At 42.9% G+C, this 19,940-nt stretch overlaps 1 non-coding gene across 1 annotated transcript; it reads right to left on the bottom strand.

The window, feature by feature from the left end:
- Positions 1-19,557: 19,557 nt before the first annotated feature.
- LOC130042498 (small nucleolar RNA SNORA9) lies at positions 19,558-19,688 on the bottom strand. Its single transcript, XR_008795244.1, has one exon. It is a non-coding gene; the product is annotated as a small nucleolar RNA SNORA9 (small nucleolar RNA).
- Positions 19,689-19,940: the final 252 nt, after the last annotated feature.

Below are 19,940 nucleotides of genomic sequence, written 5' to 3'. Positions count from 1 at the left end.
ATTCCCAGCATCCCATATGGTTCCCTAAGCACCGCCAGCAGTAATTCCTGAGTGCATGAGCCAGGAGTAACCCCTGTGCATCACCGGGTGTGACCCAAAAAAGCAAAATTTTAAAAAAGTTTTAAATTAGTCAGAGTTTATTACCAAAAGTGAAAAGGAGAGAGTAAATAAATCAGGTAAAAGGAACCAAGAATGTGGTGAGAGGGACTGAGAGATGGTACAGCAGGGAGGGGACCTGCCTTTCTCGTGGTCAACCTGGGTTCAATCCCTGACATCTCATATGGTCCCCCAAGACCTCTGAGGAGTAATCGCTGAGCACGGATCCAGGAATAAGCCCTGAACACCCCCATGTGTGGCCTAAAAATAATAATAAATTACTAATAATAATTATTATAATAATGTGGTCAGAGAAGGGATGTAATTTGCAGGGGTACATGATGCTATCAGTATCAATAACGTAATGATACACACCTCAATCATCTGTATCACTGTATCACAGTCATCCCATTGTTCATCCGTTTACTTGAGTGGGAGCCAGTAAAATCTCCCTTCATGCCGGTCCTGAAATTTTAACAGCCTCTCCTTACTCATCTTTCCCAGAGCTGCTGTATTGGAGATTCTTTCAGGGTCAGGGGAAAGAGACCCCGTTACTGTTACCTGGTTTTGGCATATTGAATACATCATGGGTAGCTTGCCAGGCTCTGCCTATCTCAATCATATAATATAAAATATAAACCACTGTTACTTCAATCAAAAATTCCTTAGGGAGGAAAAGGAAGCTCAGATAGAGAAGAGAGCACCAAATACAGGGTGTTGGGAGGATCCTCCAGGGTGGGAGAAGCATGCTGAAAGTAGACTATAGACCAAACATGATTGCCACTCAATGCCTCTCTTGCAAACCACAGAACCCAAAAGGAGAGAGAGAGAGAGAGAACAAAAGGGAATGCCGTGCCACAGAGGCAGGGTGGGATGGGGGAATGGGGGGTGGGAGGGATGCTGGGACCTGTGGTGGTGGAGGATGGGTGCTGGTGGAGAGATGGGTACTTGATCATTGTACAACTGAAAAACAAGCACAAAAATTTGTAAGTCTACAACTGTACCTCATGGTGTTTCACTAATAAAAAAATAAATAAATAATTTTTTTTTTAAATTCCTTAGGGACCAGAAATTTAGTACTACAGAGTGAAGGCACTACTTTTTTTTTTTGCTCTTTGGGTCACACCTGGCAATGCCCAGGGGTTACTCATGGCTCTGCACTCAGGAATTACTTCTGGCGGTGCTCAGGGGACCCTATGGGTTGCTGGGGGTTGAACCTGGGTCAGCCGCATGCAAGGCAAATACCCTACCTGCTGTACTATCGCTCCAGCCCCTTCAGGCACTACAGAAGGGGGTTGGGGGATAGGACAGGGAGGGGACAACACCTGTGGTGGAGGGAAGCGTTCAGTCAAGAGGTGGGGGTGCTGCCGAAAGGTGACAGTGTTTTGTATGAAACCCTATTCCTGAACAGTACTGAAACCCACAGTGCAAAACCTTAAAAAAAAATTTTTTTTCAGTGCCTCTTATAGAAACAGACTACGGGGTGAGAGGCAAACGTGGGGTGGGGAGGAGATTGGTTAATTCCTAGTAACTAAATTTTTATTGAAAAATAATTAAGACACTTGCCTTGCATGGAGCTCACCAGCTCAATGCCTCGCACCACATGTGGTGCCCCAACTACAGAGCTGGAAGTAGCTCGCCACACCACCAGATGTGGTCTCCCCAAAAAAAATCCTTAAAGAATGAAGCAGACAGGGGCTGGAGCAATAGCACAGCGGGTAGGGCATTTGCCTTGCCCGTGGCCAACCCAGGTTCAATTCCCAGCATCCCATAGGGTCCCCCAAGCACTGCCAGGAGTAATTCTTGAGTGCAGAGCCAGGAGGAACCCCTGTGCATTGCCGGGTGGGACCCCAAGAGAAAAAAATGAAGCAGACACATAGAATGTGGGGTTGGCACAAACACCAAGACACACTGCAGATTTCTTTAAAATACGGGGCTGGGGGGGGGGGGCGGTGCAGAAATACTCCCACATAAAGATGGCACCATTTTTTTTGAAAAACAAAGCAGTTAGTACAGCAGGCAGGGTGCTGACCTTGTATTTGGCTGGCAGAGGTTAATCCTTGGCACCACATATGGTCCCTGAGTCCTTCAAGGAGTGATCCCTGGGTGCAGAGCCTGGAGTAAGTCCTGAGCACTGTTGGGTATGGACCGCCCCCCCCCCCCGCAAAAAAAAGAAAAAGAAAAAAAAAAGGAAAAGCAAGGTTGACATATGTGTGTATTTGTACATATAAGAGCTTAAAATGTAAATCTAAGGGCTGGAGCAATAGTACAGCGGGTAGGGTGTTTGCCTTGCACGCTGCCAACCCAGGTTCAATTCTCAGCATTCCATATGGTCCCCAGAGCACCATCAGGAGTATTTCCTGGGTGCATGGAACCAGGAGTGATCCCTGAACATCACCAGGTGTGCCCCAAAAATCAAAATAAATAAATAAACAAATAAATAAAATGTAAATCTAATTTGATTTTAAGTGAAAAAGATATTGTAACTTTTAAACTCTCTGCATTTTTATTGCAGTACTTTTTCCAGTATCTTTGTTGAGTGTAAATTTACCAGCTTTTTCAATTATTGTAATTGCTTTACCACTGATCTGTATTTAGAAATTAATTAAGTATGCTAGCATAGTCTACTGCCAGCTTTAAAAATCTTTAAAAATGCAAATACAGACATTTCTCCACGAAGCTACAACTAATTTGAACCCCTTTTTGGATCTGCTCCCTTCTAACGTAGACAAGGCAGGGGAAACCACCTAAACCTTTCACTATTTCCTTGAAGTCTGCCATCTCAAATGATGATTTTCCTCAACAGCCTCTTAGTTGTTGCCTTGCTAATATCAGTCACAATGTGAAAATATGTATTTGTTGATTTCATTTTCATGTCTGGCTCCCCTGCTAAATTATTAAAAATCAGACACGTTACACCAGCTGCAAAAGTGACATGAAACAAAAACAGATTGCAGCTACACCTAGAGGGATTTTCGAAGCAAAGCGAAAGGAAACCTCTTAGAATTGAAGGGAAAAGAGAGAGAGAGAGAGTGAGAGAGCAAGAGAGAGAGAGAGAACGAGAGGAGGAGGGAGAAGAGAGATTGGAGAGAGACAGAGAGAGGGAGAGAGAAATACAGAGAGATGGAGAGAGAGACAGAGAGAAGAGAGAGAGAAGGAGAGAGCGCGGGGTAAGAGTTGAAGCCCAACAAGCAACCAGTTCACCAACACAAACTTCACGATGCTTCATTCACCCACTTTCCTCTGAAGCGCTTCTCCATGGAAAGGGGCCCAGCAAATTCTGGATGACTCTCCCCAAAGCTTCATGAAGATGTGGAACAGCAGGAGGGGGCGAGGAAACGGATACTATGGTTTGGAAGCCAAAGACTCAGGACTGAATTTAACTTCCCCTGCTCGGAAAGTCTAGCCAGCTCACAGTCCTCTGCTCTCTGGCCTTTCTAGAACTTTCCCTTAGCTAGAGTGCCCATGTCACCTGCCCAGGGCCGCCACACCAGTGAGAGGTTAGCACCTGTTGAGAGCAGCTGGCTCTGCTCTTGGAGGCAGGGAAAGCGCTGTAGGGCACCCACCCTTGGGTGCTAGTGGCCTTTGTGGCCTGTAAATTGTTTGTTCAATCCCACTTCCTGGGGTATTGTGTCCCCCCAGCCCCGCCCCATCCACTTCCTGTTTGTGAACATTTCTCTCAGATTTGCTCTCCTGACAACACTTTCCATAATATTATCTGTTCATGAATGCGGTTTCCTCTTAATCTCTTAACTCTGCTGACTTAACTTTCTTTTTTCTCTTTTTTGGGTCACACCCAGCAATGCTCAGGGGTTACTCCTGGCTTTGCACTCAGGAATTACTCCTGGCATTGCTCAGGGGACCATATGGGATGCCGGGGATCGAACCCGCGTGGAAGGCAAACGCTTTACCTACTATGCTGTAACTCCGGCCCCCTGACTTAACTTTTAATCACTGTTGATTAACATTCAAACAACCTAAAGAAAGTTTCTTACGTGTATTTTTTTTTCTTTTCCTACATTTCCAAGACACCCAAAGCCTGCTGGCATGCCTCACTCTCCATAGATGATCTCGTTCCATTGAAATCAGGCTGTTATTTCCCTGCACCTTCTCCATCCCACTCTTAATTTTTTTTTTGGTAGGTAAAAAAGGTAAAGGCCTTCCCGTTGATCGTCAATTTGCTCGAGCGGGCTCAGTAACGTCTCCATTGGAGACTTTGTTGTTACTGTGTCTGGCATATCGAATACTCTCGGTAGCTTGCCGGGCTCTCCAAGAGGGGCAGAGGAATCGAACTCGGGTCGGCCATGTTGGCTGCGTGCAAGGCAAATGCCCTACCGCTGTGCTATCACTCCAGCCCTTTCCCCCTTTCCCAGATAATGAGGTTCCTCTTTTTTTTTTCTTTTTGGGTCATACCCGGCAATGCACAGGGGTTATTCCTGGCTCTACACTCAGGAATTACTCCTGGTGGCGCTCAGGGGACCATATGGGATGCTGGGAATCAAGCTCAGGTCGGCCACATGCAAGGCAAATGCCCTACCCGCTGTGCTATTGCTCCAGCCCCAAATCTTAGTATTTAGCTTTATGTTATGGCTTGTCTAACTTCTCTGAAAGGATATTTCATCCAGGCCTTTAATCTCTCTATCTGAAAGTTTCCTTCCTTTGAGTTTATTAATATCCCAAACATTATTCCATCAGTCTTAAATATCTCCATACAGAAGTTCTTTCCTTTAGTTTATAAATACCATTGCTTATTTAACAAACAAAGACCAGAATCTTGGCATCTGTTTTTTTTTCTTTACAGACCATTTTGTTTTTCTCCTACTTTTTATAGAATAAGCAAAGTGGGGAAATATAAAATCACTGTATGTACAGAATTTTTCTTTCCCGTCTTCAAAAAGTAATATAGATCCTAGATCATAGATCTATGGTAGAACTTATTCCTTGCATGTGTGAGGCAAAGTTATACCCCTAGTACCACAGAAAAAATACATATAACCAAACACTAGAATCTATTCTCCACCAAATCATCCCTCTGAAAATCACCAATGACTTCCCCACAGTTACAGACAATGGTCTTTCCTTAGTCCCTTCACCATCCACTCTACATTGACCTCATCTTATTTTGTGAATGAATGAGGAGTTTAGTGACACCCTGAAGTGTTCAGTAGCTACTCCTGGTTCTGCACTTAAGAGTTATTCCTAGTGACGCTCAGCAGATCATATGTGGTACCAGGGATACAACTGAGGTTGGCCACATGCAAAGCAGGCACCTTGCCTCCTGACTTTTGTTTGTTTGTTTGCTTGTTTGTTGGGGACCACACTCTGCAGTGCTCAGGGGTTACTCCTAGCTGTACACGTAGGGATCACTCATAGTGGAGCTTAGGGGACCATATGGGGTGCTAAGGATGAAACCCTTTGCAAGGCAAGTGCCCTACCCACTGTACTATCCAGCCCCACCTGCTGTACAAATTCTTAAGGCTCTTTCCTCATTACTTTTTCTAATAAGCTGTATTTCCAAGATTCCCTTTCAAACTCTTAACCGTATTTTCTGTTTCTGCCCATCATGATAGAGCTATACCTATGATGAGCTATGAATGTCAGGGGAAAGAATACTTTAGGCCATGAAATTTGCTTATAAATGGATTAACCTGGAGAGTATCATGCAGAGTGAAATGAGTCAGAAGGAGAGGGATAGATATAGAATGACTGCACCCATTTGTGGGATATAAAAAAAATAGTATGAGATGAATATCCAAGGCCAGGAAAAACAGGGGCCAGGAGGAATGGTCAATGGTTGGAAGCTTGCCGCAAGTGTGGGAGGACAAAGGGCAGTTACATTAGAGAAGGGACTGGTATGAAAATAATAATTAGAAAAGATGACTCTGGACAATCACTGAATGTTGAAAGTAGGTAAAGTGATATACTTGATAACGTTTCAGTATCTGTATTGCAAATCATAATGCACAAAAGGAGAGAGAGAGTGAAAGAGAGAAGGAAGGAAGGAAGGAAGGAAGGAAGGAAGGAAGGAAGGAAGGAAGGAAGGAAGGGAGATAACCTGGGACATTTGGTGGTAAGAAAAATACAATGGTGAAGGGATGGGTGCTGGAACACTATGTGACTGAAACCCAACCATAAACAACCCTGTAACTGTGTATCTCACTATGATTCAATTAAAATTTTTAAATAAATAAAATAAACAAAAACAAAAGAACAACAAAAGAGTAACAGAGTTAAAATCCTCAGTGGGAGTCTACCCAAGGGCTAAGGAGTAAAAATCAGAGTCCCATGAGGCTAGACATAAGGTGAAAATAACAGAAGATGCAACCAGATCATAAGAAAAGGTCAAATTTTGAGCAATAGTTGGAAGGAATTGATAGCAACTGAACAGAAGGGACTGGATGAAGTAGGCTTAGTGGGTGAATCATGAATTTGGTTTGAATTGTGTTAAATTTCAGATGTCTACAGAACATCCTCATGAACTAAAGGCAATTGGCTGCATAATCCAAGAATTCTGGGCTAGGGTGGAAAATGTGGGAATCTGAGTGTACCATTTTCACAGATATACCATACTAACAGCATTAGATATAACTATACTAACAGCATTCGGGACAGTAGAATGATAGAATAAAGACCACTAGAATGGTCAGTGTTTCTCCCTTTTTGTTGTAAACTATTTATTATGTAGTGTGTTTATTTTCTATAAACTCAAAATTCCCTCCCAGGGATTTTTGTCTTTTCTGTTCTGAATACTGATATATCAGCAGTACAGTGGGAAGAGGGAGCACACAGACCAGTGTCTGATTCAGTAAGATCCAATAATATTTGTTGACAAGAATCTATGGATCACACTTTTTATATTTGTTTTTGAAAATCTTCCATATCTTGAGGTCATAAAGAGAGACTTCCCAGTACATCACAAAATTGCATTTCATATCTATGCTATAATCTAGGTGGAATTGAATAATGTAAGAATCCAATTATTTTCACACGTTTCTTCATTGCTACAGAGAAAGTCCAGAATTGTTAGCATAACACTAAGGCATTTTCCTCATTTGAATTTACTTTCTATTTCTTGCATTATCTGTGACTTCCTATGGAGTATTAGTCCACTGATATTCAACTACTTGAAAATCTTGCATTAGACAATGCAGTATGATATGCATCAAGAATGAGAGGAAAATTTTAAATTATTAAAAAACAAATCATTATCTGTGGATCATTAACTGTGTTTATTAATTTCTAAGAAAAATGTTATAACAAAATCAATAATAAATTAGAATAGTCCTAATGTTTTCATTTGCAAAGATAATGATAAATTACGTAGTATTTGCTTATAGCATTCTCAAATGGCAATTCATCTAAATTTTGTTTGTTTGCTTTTTTGGATTTTCTGTGAGAGTGGGGGCAGGGAGAGGCCACAGCTAGTAGTACTCAAGAGCTATTCCTGGCTCTGTGCTCAGGGATCACTCCTGGGGGTGCTCAGGGGACCATATGTAGTCCGAGGGGTCCCACCCAGGTTGGCTGCATTCAAAGCAAGCACTTTATTGACTGTGTTATCTCTCTTGTCCCTCTAGATTTCAAACAACTTAAGTATGGAATAAAATGTTAATGACTATTGTGTTTAAGTGGTCAAAATTTACCCCATATCCTTAGTTTTGTTCCATAGATGGTTGTTTTATATATGTGTGTGTACATATATGCATGTAATATTTTTGTGTTCTATTGATACATATGTTTGTGTTATATTGATTTATAATCAGAGAATTTTAAATAAAAACATTTTAAATTTGCATGTGTTATTATATCTGATTAAGGCTGAAGTGATAGCACAGCAGGTAGGGTGTTTGCCTAGCACACAGCCGACTCGGGTTCTGTTCCTCCATCCCTTTTGGAGAGCTCGGCAAGCTACCAAGAGTATCCCGCCCGCACGGTAGAGCCTGGCAAGCCCTCCTGTGGCATATTCGATATGTCAAAAACAGTAACGACAAGTCTCCCAGTGGAGACGTTACTGGTGCCTGCTTGAGCAAATCGATGAGCAACGGAAGGACAGTGCTACAGTGCTACATGACAACCCAAAAAAAGTTAAACACCCATTTAAGAATCCTAAGGGTTTCAGAGCTTAGTGAGGAAAAGAACGGAGAGGGAAAGAAATGAAGGGGGAGGTAAGAAGATGAGAAAAGGAAGTAAGGGGGCAGAGGGGCCGGGGCTTGTGATATGCAAGAATGGAATAGTCATAAATCAAAAGCACAAACTCAACAAAACCGAAAACATGAGGTTCAAAACGAGAGAAATTTTAGATGTACTAGATAGCCTGAGGATGACGCCGTGTGGCAGAGCAATAGAGGGAACACATGAAGGAAGCGACGGAGGAAACACAGTGTCATATGAGTAAATGAAGGTGACACATACGACAATGAAACCAATGACGGGGGGCAGAAATCTTCAGACACAGAAGATCTAAATTTTCTAAGTCTGGATTGGCGATACCGTAGCCAATTTTCTCCTTTAACATTTTTACTATAGTTCACATATCAATAACAGTTAATGTGTTCATTTTTTTTCAGACCAGAAAAATATTCACTCAACCATCGTGAAGAAATGATGTGTGTTGTATGGACTACTCAATTTGAACATCTATTCATAAGTATCTCACATATCCTAATCCTGCAACAAAGAGAGATTAGGAATTGATGGTTTTAAGTAATACCAATTTAATTATTTCTAAGATTTTACATAATGATTGCACATACCTCATTTTGCCAAATATTTGGCATAAAATCTCTGATGGTTATAGAATAAAGTATGGTATCTCCTTCTGATGGAGATAAACCTAAATACTTTATCTATCATGTCTTCTTTGATCACTTAATCACTTAATCACTTAACTTCCCGTTAGTCGTCGATTTGCTCGAGCGGGCACCAGTAACGTCTCCATTTGTCCCTGTCGCGTGCTAGTGTAGCCCAATGGCATCTGTTCGCTCCGGGAACATGAAGGGCCTCAAACCGATCGTTCATGATCTTCAGGAAGAAGTCTGACCATCTGGTAGGTGGGCGGCCACGCGGTCTCTTGACATCCCGTGGAATCCAATCAGTAACAGCTCTAGTCCAACAGTCGTCTTTAAATCTCATTACGTGACCAGCCCATCTGATTTTCGACACCTTGGCAAATGAGACAGCGTCCCTGATCCTTGATCGTCGACGGATGTCAGAACTCCGGATTCTTTCTCTCATTTGAGTGAAACGTGATATTCCAAGCATAGCTCTTTCTATTCTTCTTCGGGAGATCTGAATAGCATTCTCATACTGTTTGCGTAGAGCCCAGGTCTCTGAGGCATATGTTAATGCTGGAAGAACAGTGGAATCAAAGAGATGTGCCCGGAGCCGGAGGTTCTTCGTCCTCTTAGCTATTTCTTCGACGTTCTTGAAGGCGTTCCAAGCCGCTCTCTTCCTCCTGCGCAGCTCGGGTGCCAGGTCATTTGTCATGTTGACCTCTCGACCTAGGTAGATATAGCTGTTGCATTCGGAGATGGTCTTCTTTGATAGCCATCCTTAATTTCTTAATTTCTTAATTTCTCCTTACTACCCCCAATTTTTGTCTTAGCTAAGGTTTTTAAGCCATGTATGTTAAGTATGTTAGTGAATCTCTCTGCTTTGCTGGACCTTTCCCATGTATACTTTTCTTTTTGTTGTTGTTGTTGTTGCTTTTTGGTCATACCTTGCAATGCACAGGGGTTGCTCCTGGTTCTGGACCATATGCGATGCTGGGAATCGAACCCGGGTCGGCCACGTGCAAGGCAAACGCCCTACCCCCTGTGCTATCTCTCCAGCCCCTCCCATGTATACTTTTCTTAATAAAATATATTATGAGTAAATTTCTCCTTACTTCTTTCTCTTGGAAGAATAGCTGATACTTCATTATTGGTCCAGTGTCTGATGAACCCAAGAATCATTTCCTTGTTCTGTTTTAGGGCCACATCTGGCGATGCTCAGGGCTTACTCCTGGCTCTGTGGTCATAGATCACTCCTGAAGGGCTCAAGGGAACATAAAGGATACTGGGGATTGAGCCCAGGTCAGCCACATGCAAGGCAAATGCCCACCCTCTGTACTATCACTCTGGTCCCCAAGAATCATTTTCTTGTACCCTAACATCAGTCACCTCAATAAAGAAATGATGTCAAGACCAGAACTGTTTTCGAATCATTCTTTTCACTATGCCACACTTTCATTCCTAATTGCTCCAATAAAAAAGACCGAAGATTTATAAAATGCAAAATAGCCCAGATAATATACACAAAATTGTTTTTATTCTAAAAGCACTTTTTAAACTAGGCTCATATAAATATCCGTTCACATAATTATGAACACTGGTGCTTTTCATGTACAAAAACTGAGGCCACCCACAGAGAGACCATCCACTTTTGAGAAATAGCCACAGAACAACTGGACCAGACAGAAAAGCTTTAAATAGATAAATTCTCTACTAAAAGGTTTATAAAGAAGCTATCCCTTTCATTGCTTATAAATGAAAACACTATATCTTCTATAAAAATTAATTAAGGAATGCCACTTATAAAGACATCCCCTTAATTATATGAAACTTATTTCACTGTGACCTATATGGAATTGTTCTAGAAGACATTTTTTTGTTCTGAGTTCATCTGGAGCTAAAAGATTGAATTTCCTTAAGAAAAAAATAATTATTCTTTCCCAATTAGTGTCCCAGAATATTCTGATCATGTGACTTGTCCAGGGCATAGAGTTTGAGGAAGATAACTTATTTGTGTACATGAACATGCTCACACACACACACATACACACACACACACACACACACACACATCCTGTTTTAGTCCCTCCATTTGATACTGGTTAGAATTAAGTAAAGTAAAGTAAAAGGCCCTCCTGTTGATCATCGATTTGCTCGAGCGGGCCCAGTAACGTCTCCATTGGAGACTTTGTTGTTACTGTGTCTGGCATATCAAATACGTCACGGGGAGCTTGCCAGGCCCTGCCGTGCGGGCGAGATACTCTCGGTAGCTTGCCGGGCTCTCCGAGAGGGGCGGAGGAATCGAACTCGGGTCGGACATGTTGGCTGCGTGCAAGGCAAATGCCCTACCGCTGGAATTAATTTTTAACAAATAGTAAATAGAGCATTCATTCATAGACCTTTTAATAGAGATCCACTTAATGACATGCCTTAGTTCTGCAGGGCAGTGGGGGAGCGTGCTGGGTGAATAATGAGGAGGACTAGAAGAAATACAATGACTCTTGGGGCAATTTTGTGGCAAGTTGAGGTAACTGTACACACAAAAACTATAAATTTTGTGTACTAGTACAAACAAATGACTTCACTTATAACAATTTTTTAAACCCTAAGAAACGGTGGAGGGTCATGCGGACCTTAGTGGTGATGTAATAACTTTGTCCATGAGAATTAAGACCGTTAATACCGTTGCGATCCTGTCACCTAAACTATAATTCTTGTTAATGTTTAGGTCACGCTGAATCCAAGGTTGACATGCTGAAAATTATAGTTGAATGTTGTAAGAACGTAACTCTTTTCATCTGAAAACGTATCATCTGCTTCTTGCCTTATGAAGAACATGGTGTGCTTCCTGCCTTGAAAATTCTTCTAGACTAGCTGGCTCAACTTTCTCATCTGTCCAAAAGTTTCCACTGCAGGATCAACAAATTTCTGTAGCATTGGCCTAAATAATTCCCAAAGTCTCTAGTTTCTTTCCTATATCAGAATTACTAGAAAGCTTCTTAGCAAGTTACACCTGGGATGTACCGTCTGCTGCTTGAGTGAAAGAGCTCTCACAGGCCCAAGGTTACAGGCTGGAATCCCTGGAAGTTGACCCCAAGCAGAAGTTTATTCTGGATGTGTATGAGGCTCCTGTGGGTAAGAAAGTATACAGAGAGAGAAATCGTCCTGAAATACTGTGTCAAGAACGGTTTCCCTAGGGGCCGGAGCGATAGCACAGCGGGCAAGGCATTTGCCTCGCATGTGGCCGACCCTGGTTCGATTCCCAGCATCCCATAGGGTCCCCTGAGCACCTCCAGGAGTAATCCCTGTGCATTGCCGGATGTGAACCAAAAAGGAAAAAAAAAAAACGGTTTCCCTAAGCAGAAGGCTAAGGTTCCCAGGTGCCGGTGCAAAAGACAAGATCACACAAAGGGAAGAAGTCAGAGGATGGACAAGGAATCAGCTCAAGGGCTGGAGCACAGACCTCGCAGGTGTTAATCTCTTGATTAGATCCTTATGGCACCTCACTACCCCCTGAGTATCAGCCAGGTATGGCCCCCACTTCAAAAACAACCCAAAAAATGTGTTAAAAAGATAAATGAATACCAGACAATTTCACTCATATGGACAAAATGGAAACAAAATAAAAACAAACTCTTGGTTATGGAGATCCCTATTTAAACACTGGAAAAGACCATCTGACCAATGATACCATTTACAGGCATTTAACTGCAAGCAACGAAACACTAATATGAAAGGATGTTTTCTCGTGGTCATTCTTCACAATAGCCAAAACATCCTCCTACATGCCCACCCGCAGATGACCGGATAAGAAAACTGTGACGCAGGCTCTCAACAGAGCACGCAGCTCTGCCATTAACATGATGATGAAAGTGCTCTCTCTCTCTCGCTCTCTCTCGGATAGAACGGACAGAACGTGGCGTGATTCTGCTGAACAAAATCTGCCACGAAGTGAAAGAGACTCACTGAATGGTTCCATTCACGGGGAATATGAATGACTAAAGCAAGCACACTAGCAAGAAAAACACTCAGCAAAATTCACTTCTAGACTGAAAACTACAGTGTTCACTGCAGGTAAAGGAAGGAAGGGCTGGGTAGAGTGAGCTGAAAAGTCTCTTTAGTGCTGGAAGGGCACCAGCGCGTAGTAGGAGTGGTGCACACCCAGTCATGTATAAAAGTATCGAGCTATAGTCTAAACTCTGATACCGCCGTAAAGTAATGATAAACGCAATTTTAAAGACGAGGGTGAAAATATCAGATTCTAACAACAGAAGCATGTTTCCTTCTATCGGGAAGGAGCCAATGGACAATGGGGAAAGATCATCACAGCTCAGTGGTGGGCTTGGTGTGGCATTTGCAAAGGAGCAGACCTATGAGTGAATCTATCTCTGGACATTGCATACCTCCCACCACTCATACTCCAAGAGTAGTGCACCACATTTGATGGGGTTTAAAGTAGAAGGCAACCAACCTTAGAGGGAAATATATTCTTACATATATATGGATATATATATATATATATATATATATATATATATGGCTGGAGCGGTAGCACAGCGGGGATTTGCCTTGCACATGGCCAACCCAGATTCGATGCTTCTGCCCCTCTCAGAGAGCCCAGCAAGATACTGAGAGTATCCTACCCACATGGCAAAGCCTGGCAAGCTACTTGTGATGTATTCGATATGCCAAAAACAGTAACAAGTCTCGCAATGGAGACATTACTGGTGCCCACTCGAGCAAATCTATGAACAACAGGTGGACAGTACGACAATGCTATATATATATATATATATATATATGTGTGTGTGTGTGTGTATATATATATATATCTCAACCCTTAACAATATATTAGTAATCTCTTATAAAAGGGCTTAATGGTCCCTGAGTGAAATATAATAATCTTCACTCACTCTCCTCTAAGGAAAGTTTTTGGAGCATTTTCAGCAGTTTATTCATAACAAACCATCCAAAGTAAATTATTTCAGTTCTTGTTTGGGGCAAGGGTTGGAGGTCAGGATGGAAACATCCAAAATATGGTGGTGGAAAGGTGTAATGGTGGCGGGATTGGTGTTCGAATATGAAGTGTAATCAAATATTGTGAATTACTTTATAAAAATAAAATAATTTTTTAAAGGAACAGACCTGTGCTCCTGAAAGATAAACAGTATTAGACATCGGTGAGACACAGAGCTGATTCTCGGGGTGCTCTGGGGCTGGAAACGTCAGTGAGAGCTTTGCTGAGAGAAGAACCAGCTGCTTGGAAGTTGAGTTGCTCCTGAAGCCTCTTCCTTCCTTCTTTCTCGAGTCCTGGAAAGTCTGCAGCCTGGCATCATCATCACTGAGGGGCCTGCCTCTCAGTGCGAAGCGTTTTCTGAGCCCTCCAACGATGTTGTAGGGCCTCTTCCTGCCTGCAGTTTTGATCAGTCACAACAAAGCACTTAAAAACCACCGATCACTTTGTTTAAGAAGAGCAGTGATGAGTTCATGTGTTTCTCCAATAGAGAAGTCGTGTGTGTGTGAAGGGGGTGCTCTGATTCGGGGGAGATTCCCACCCACAGCTTCTTCCCAGAGGTGCTTTCAGAAAATCAATGCCATTTCTCCAGAGCCAGGCACCTGAACCCCTGTTCCCATGTCTACCCAACTTCCTGAAAACATAAGACTAAAAGAAATAAGTGAAGTCACATTCCTGCACCTCCAAATTTGGACGGGAGTCTCTGTAAGAAGGTCACCCCAGCACTGAGCCGTGGGCAGCGTCCTGGGGCTACTGGAAGATGATGTGGAGCCAAATCTCCATGGCCCCACCTTCTGCCTCAGTTGCCTTCAGCTCTGAACCCTCCTTCCTTTGAGTCCAGGGGCCAGACATCACCTCCATGCAAGGTGTCCCGCAGATAACAGGGGCAGCCGTGTGGGAGGAGGCCAGTGACAGGAGCAGCTGCATCTGACGAGGCCAGTGGGCGCTGGGGTCGGTCCCGCTGCCGTGGGGCCCTGCGCTGTTTATCCAGACTACTGTTTTCCCAAAACTTTTCTCCACTCTTTCTTTCCTTTCCTTTTCTTTCTTTTGCTTTTTTTTTCTTTTTGCGTTACACCTGGCAATGCACAGGGGTTACTCCTGGCTCATGCACTCAGGAATTACTCCTGGCGGTGCTCAGGGGACCATATGGGATGCTGGGAATCGAACCCGTGTCAGCGGCATGCAAGACAAACGCCCTACCAGTTGTACTATCACTCCAGCCCCAGACTATTTCTTTTCTTTTCTTTGCCTTTTGGGTTGGTTTGTTTGTTTGTTTTTCCTTCTTGTTTTTGGGCCGCATCTAGTGGCGCTCAGGGTTTACTCCTGGTTCTGAGTTTGGGGCTTGGGGAACCATACCCAGGACCAAGGATCAAACCAGGTGAGCCATGTGCAAGGCAAACGCTTTACACGGATGGGCCCCGCTTCTCTGTTTTCTCCACTTTTCACTTCCCACTGTGCACCTCCAGACTCATGCCCTGGCGCCCACCCCACCCCTATTTAGATGATTTTCATCCATGGATCCCTTGGAATAGCCTGGAGACCCTCAGAGGGTAATACTGCTCTAGATCATGGGGGGGGGGGGGGCAGGAGGGGCAGTCATCTAAGTGAGTAGGATTCAGCCCTCAACCAGGTGGACAAATGGAAGAGGAGTCTGGGAGAAACACATCCGGGCCAGTGCGAGGTCGTGTGTTCAGCCCCCAGCACCATCAGGGATAGCCCTGGGGGGCCCCAAGCACCAGCAGCCAGAGACTTTGGGTGTGGCCCCTATTTAAATATATAGCACTGTCCTCCCGTTGTTCATTAATGTGCTTGAGTAGGCAGCAGTAACGTTGTTACTGGTTTTTTGTTTTTGTTTTTTTTTTTTGGCATATCAAATAGTCCCAGGCAGGGAGCTTGCCAGGCCTGGCCGTGCGGGCGAGATATGCTTGGTAGCTTGCCGGGCTCTCTGAGAGGGGCAGAGGAATCGAACCTGGGTGGGTCATGTCGGCCGCATGCAAGGCAAATGCCTTACCCTCTGTGCTGTTGCTCCAGCCCATTTAAAAAAAAAGGGGGAAAGATATGAGACAGATCCCCAAGGACAGTAGACACAAGGGCCAGGAAGATTGCTCCATAGTTGGAAGGCTGCCTCATGAGCTGGGGAGAAGGCAGCTGGGATAGAGAAGGGATCACCAAGTCAATGATGGTTGGAGGGATGGCTCGGGATGGGAGATGTGTGCTGAAAGTAGAAAAGGACCAAACATGAGCACCTCTCAGTATCTGTATTGCAAACCAGAATTCCCAAAAGTAAAGAGAGAGAATGGGGGAAATTGTCTGCCATGGAGGCAGGGGAAGGGTGGGAACGGGAGGGGGGAGGTATACTGGGGACATTGGTGGTGGGGGATGTGCACTGGTGGAGGGACGGGTGTTTGATCATTGCTTGAAACTCAAACATGAAAGCTTGTAACTGTATCTCACAGTGATTCCATTAAAAATAAATAAATAAATAAATAAATAAATAGAAAAAAGGGGGGGAGAAAAAATAGGGGAAAGAAAGAAAAAATAATAATAATCACAATGATCCTCCCGTGGGCCACGCTGTGCTGTGGAACTCCTCCTCACTCTCTCTCCCTCTTCTCAGAGCAGTCCAAAGGGTATTGCAGGGACCCTCTCTGAAATTCTCTGCAATTGTCTCTTTCTGGTAGTCATGAATAAAGATGTGATAGTACAAGGGTGAAGGCAACTTGTTCTCTTTGAAGTGGTGCGTTGTTATTACTGAGAAACCAAAAAGTAATGTTTGTTCTTTGTTGAAATGCTACCCTTCTTTATAAACAAAGGGAGGAGGGGGAAAACATGACCACAGGACATACTATCTCCCATCTTGCTTAAACATTCACTTTAGGGCAGAAACCCAGTGAAATGACGTAACCAGTCACCACCCTTGAACTAAGAGCATTTGCAGAGTTTCCGACCTCATGAAGAATATAAATAGTTCTGAAGGCAACTTTGAACATACTATGCAGTATCTTAGAAACAAATTGTTTTGCCTCATGGAGGAAGAGAAACAGCAAATGCTCCTTCTTAGAACAAAGTCTCAAGATACAAAACCAACATACAAAATAATCAGTCAGATGGCACCAAACAAATAGAAAATAAGACTTTGAAAATAACATTTAAAAAGAATCAACTATTTAGGAAAATAGCTTCTAGTGATATACTTTATACCAAAAGTCTTTAAATTGAAAAATATTGTTGAGAGGGGGATTTTCATGAATTGAAAGAGTCAATGTTATAAAAAATATCAAACCCTGAAAAATTGATCTATTTAATGCAATCCTAATTAAAATCTTAGATATATGTTTTAAAGGACCTTGGCGTACTTAATCAAATATGCAATTTGTGACCAAGGCAGCACACAGCAACTTATGAAATAGTTCCTGCTGGATCAGTTGAGATACCAATATGAAAAGTTTGAATCTCAAAACTTTATCTTATATAATGTGCAATTCTCAGTTCCAGATTGTTTGCAAATCGAAATAGAAATGTTAAAATACCAGGAATTCTGGGGCTGGAGCAATAGCACAGCAGGTAGGGCGTTTGCCTTGCACGCGGCCGACCCGGGTTCAATTCCCAGCATCCCATATGGTCCCTTGAGCACCGCCAGGGGTAATTCCTGAGCACAGAGCCAGGAGTAATCCCTGTGCATTGCCGGGTGTGACTCAAAAAGAAAAAAAAACAGGAATTCAACCAAATAAATCATAATAGAATACTTTATAACTTTTGCACAGAGATTTCTGAAACAAGACACATAAGATCCTAATCATAAATATAACAAAATGATAGGTCATACTGCAGGAAGATGAAATATTATCTATGCATCAAAAGCATTGCTGAAGTGAACAATAAAATTTCTTCATGGAAAGAGATAGTTTCAACACATCTTACTACTGACTAAAGTCCTAGATCTGGAATTTCTAAACTCAGCAAGAAAAAAAGAGAGTAGGAAAACTGAGTAGGAAACTCAAACAAACACTGTCCAAAAAGGCATGCAAATAATCGAAAGATGGGCATCTCCTTTAGTCACAACACAGATTGAAGCCATTCCGAGAGACCGTGATCATCTGCCACGATGCTCAAATAAAACTAGCTGCCGTACCGAGAGCTGCCGAGGATGAGAAGAACCACAGGACTCTCATAAAACCGCATTGTTTGTTGTTGCTGTTTTGAAGCGCTGGAAATCAAACCCAAGGTCTCACACACCCAGAGCAAATATCTAACTCTGCCGCACCCCAGGCCCCCAAAATCACTATGTAAACATAATGAAACACTGTCCCAAAGCTGGTCCCCAGTGTCCAGTAGTTCCTATGTCTATGTACAAGAGCTAAATACACACCTAGGACCAGAGAGAGATAGTACAGTGGGTGGTGCATTTCGCTTGCATGCAGTTGACCTGAGTTCAGTCCCCAGCACCTCATATGGTCCTGACAGGAGCAATTCCTGAGTGCAGAGCCAGGAGTAAGTCTTGAGTATCACCAGGTATGGCCCAACCTCCTCTCCAAAAAAAAAAAAAAAAAAAGACTGTTCACAGCAGCATTCTTAGTATTAGCCCAGAACAGAGGTCTTTTCATACAAGAAAGTACTACAGAACACTGAGACTCAACAAAGTCAATCTCATAAGAACAACAAGGACGGGGCTGGAGAGATAGCACAGTGGGTAGGGCATTTGCCTTGCACGCGGCCAACCATGGTTCGATTCCCAGCATCCCATATGGTCCCCTGAGCACCGCCAGGAATAACTCCTGAGTGCAGAGCCAGGAGTAACCCCTGTGCATCACCAGGTGTGACCCAAAAAAGCAAAAAAAAAAGAAAGAAAGAAAGAAAGAAAGAAAGAAAGAAAGAAAGAAAGAAAGAAAGAGAACAACAAGGACAACTACACAAACAATTCCCTAAACAAGACAGAAAAATAAAAATTACAACATCCCCTGTGATTATATTAACATGCATTTAAGTAGCAAGGAAGACTGCATGCAGGTTTGAGATCAGGGTTTTGGATCCATTGGGGACCATAACAGGGTAGACTTCAGTTCCTGGCCATAGTTGCTTCCTTTCTCTGCACATAAACACTTAATAGAAAAAAATGACTGAGTCACACATTATGGTGTCTTTTCCTATGTATAAGGTCTTACTTGATAGAGTAGTTCCATTCCTAAAGCCCTCTTTCCCCTTGCCCATAGCCCAGGAGGATGTCAAAATCTCCTGGCTCCCCTGTGAAGCCAACTAACCCAGTGGTCTTTGCTCCCTGGCCGGGTCTCTGACTGCAGCCTTCCTGAGAGGCTGGGTATTCCCCAAACTAAACTGTACCACTTCTGAGCATCCTTTTTATTTCTGCTGCTCTTTCTTTCTTGCTCTGACAGCTGCATCTTGGTCTTGCTCTCCTTACTTGGATCTGATGCTGATGAGACCAGACTCTGTTGGATCCCTTGAACACATTTTCCATTTCTTAATTGCGATGGTAGCCACAACACAAGCTGCAGAACAGCAACGGCTATCCTCATCCAACCCAAACACATGAAAACTAATGATTCACTGAGTCAGTGACCCATCCGTTCTCATTTTCAGCATTCCAGCATTCTCATTTTAAATTCCATTGATTTTTGTTGTGTCAATTTAGCATTCTGAAAAGAAACCCATATTTTTTTTTCCAATTGTCTGAAATTTCTATAACCTTGCTCTGAATGAGGAGGGTAAGGCCTCAGATGGTTTTATCTTGTTCTCCCAAACCCTGTGGGAAAGCACAGGCTCACCCCAGACCCAAGCATGCTGGAGGCTTGCACAAAAGAAACCAATTTTTATGAATTCCTACTGCAATTTTAATAATTGCTGGGTAATTATCACTTTATTTTTTTTTTTTTGGTTTGGGAGTCACACCCAGTAGTGAACATTGCAGTCTGCTGAATCATCTCTCTGACCTCTATATTCTTTTTTTCTTTTAATTGACTATCTGGGAGGTGGATCATTACAAAGCTGTTCATAATTGGGTTTCAGTTATATAATGACCCAAAATCCATCCTTCCACCAGTGTACAT

The sequence above is a fragment of the Sorex fumeus genome, unplaced genomic scaffold (genome assembly GCF_029834395.1).
Source record: "Sorex fumeus unplaced genomic scaffold, SorFum_2.1 ptg000100l, whole genome shotgun sequence".
Lineage (NCBI taxonomy): Eukaryota > Metazoa > Chordata > Mammalia > Eulipotyphla > Soricidae > Sorex > Sorex fumeus.
The sequence above is the reverse complement of the archived record's forward strand: the minus strand, read 5'-3'. Positions and strand labels throughout refer to the sequence as shown.